Genomic DNA, 2,564 nt, shown 5'->3' with positions numbered 1-2,564 from the left:
CGGACCGTAACCATGACAACAGGCAAAGAAAACGCTAATAAACAGCTTTAATTTGGGAGAAATGAAATTCGGGCTCCGTCAGCGTTGGTATAATGCTAATGGCCAATACCATGTGAACTTTGGGATCAGTTGCTGAAGCGAGTGAATAGATAAACGTAGATAAGCGTGAGCGTTAGAGCGTTAGATCGTGAGTGAGTTTGGAAAATTATATGTTTGATAGCAGCCAGTCATTGAATCTGAGTTAACTTCTGTGTGCGTTTGTTGCGCAGCTACTGTGGCCTCGGTGTGGCGGCGGCTGTGGCGGCGGCGGCGGAGGGGGGGCCTCATCAATAGCTCTTGAAACGGGCCTCCAGATTCCTAAGGCCGCCCTTGACTGCGCTTCAACTGCTGTCCGCACAACGTATTTTGCATAGTCATATTTGCATATTTTGTAGATGGTGATGTAGAGTACATGCTGTAGCATTTTCAAAACAACAATGGCTGCTCTCGATGCAAGTGTAACAGTTAACGCTGGAACGATAAAACAAGCAATAAGTGAAGTTATTTCAGAGTTGGAATCAACAATTAAAAAGGAACAGGATTATGCGTTGGCGGAGTTCATCGGCCGAAAAGATATGTTTGCCGTCGTCAGATGTTTTGCTACACTGATTGGTTAGAGGAGTCTGTCTGTCAAGGCAAGAAGGAACGAATCGGCAATGGATCGGATCGGGCCGATCAAAGCGTGATCGGCGATAATCGGTGGTTTAGATCAAAAGGTAAATTCACCGATCCGATCGGATCGGTGCATCCGATCAACCAGCCGTTCAGTATGCCCACTTGAGGCCATTTTGGGGTATTGATTTCCACAGTGCTGAAGGAATAATTAGTTACTGCTATGATAATAAATACATAGTAATGCTGGTAAATAACTATAAGGCAAATATATAAATGAATTCATGAGTGAATGAATGAATTAAAGTTAAAACATTAACATTTAGAAAATATAAATAATAACTTGATCGGATCGGTGATTGATCGGTATCGGGTGATCAAACTTTTGTGATCGGTGCTCGCTGATCGGTTCCAAAAAACCTGATCGGACCATCCCTAGAGTGAATGCACAGTATGAGGCTGGCTTGCCAGGCTATCACTGCTGTGTACCTCAAGTTACATGTCTCCCATCATATTCAAAGTAAGATATTATAGTGTTCCATCTTTCAGTCTTTACTGATCATTTATCAGAAATATTCAACCCTTGTTTAAACAATTTTTATAAAGGCCACGGGAGGTACGTTTCTAAACACTGATTCATAAGATAATTATCTATTCATTATATAGTAATAACTATACATTATACCAGTGTTTCTCAAATGGGGGTACGTGTACCCCTTGGGGTACGCAGAGGTACTACAGGGGGTACTTGAGAGAAATGGAAACATTTATTATTTAATGATAAAACATTGACACATTTATGTGAACGTGCCGCTCTGTAAAGCTTTAAACCAATTTTTTACCAGCACAACTGTTACTGAATAGAAAAGAGGCTACTTACTTTTATTTTCAACATATTGACATAAAACAGGACTTTTGATATCAGTATAATTGTCTAATCAAAATGTTGTTGTCGATTAAAGGGGGTACTTGGATTCAGCAATCAGGAAAAGGGGGTACTGAAGCCCAAAAAGTTTGAGAACCACTGCATTATACAATAGGAAGTTTATTTAATTCTACTTTTTCTGTTGGACAAGCAATCTTTCCGTTTGATTCATTCATTTTTCTTTCTTTCTTTATTCTTGTGACTATCTACGACTTTCTTTATGAACTCTTCAACTCCTCACCTCCTCGTGGCCTTTATATATCCAACAACACTGGATTCCTCCTTCACAGCCTCTATATGACTCCTCTTCACGCACACAGACATGCACAACTGCACATACACATTCATATGCTTATATACACATCCACATATACACACATGCACACTCACACACACGCGTGCACACGCACACACACACACACACAACATCATTCGGCAACCAGACTCGCCCGGCGGCCATGTCACTCCAGCTTCATTTTCCTACTGATTGACATGTCCTGTAACGCACACACACACACACACACACACACACACACACACACACACACACACACACACACACACACACACACACACACACACACACACACACACACACACACACACACACACACACAGTGACTGTACCTGTCACCTCTCCTGAATAGTATTAGCTTTACCTCATTTTGTTCTGCCTGTCCATCACCTCTATTCTTCACCCTCCGACAGCTCTGAATGGGTTCCTGTGGGACTGTGTGTGTGGGTGGGTGTGTGTGTGTGCGCGCGCACACGTGTGTGTGTGTGTGTGTGTGTGTGTGTGTTTGTGCTTTGTGCGTGTGTGGTTTCGGCGTGCTGCCTGGCGCCACTTTGCCTGCAATCCACTCTCCTCCTTCTCTACGTCTTGTAATCGGACAGCTGAGAAGGTGTGTTTGCATGGGTGTGTGTGTGTGTGTGTGTGTGCGTGCGTGCGTGCGTGCGTGCGTGCGTGCGTGCGTGCGTGCGTGCGTGC

Source organism: Nannobrachium achirus (genome assembly GCF_963921795.1).
Source record: "Nannobrachium achirus genome assembly, chromosome: 13".
Lineage (NCBI taxonomy): Eukaryota > Metazoa > Chordata > Actinopteri > Myctophiformes > Myctophidae > Nannobrachium > Nannobrachium achirus.
The sequence above is the reverse complement of the archived record's forward strand: the minus strand, read 5'-3'. Positions refer to the sequence as shown.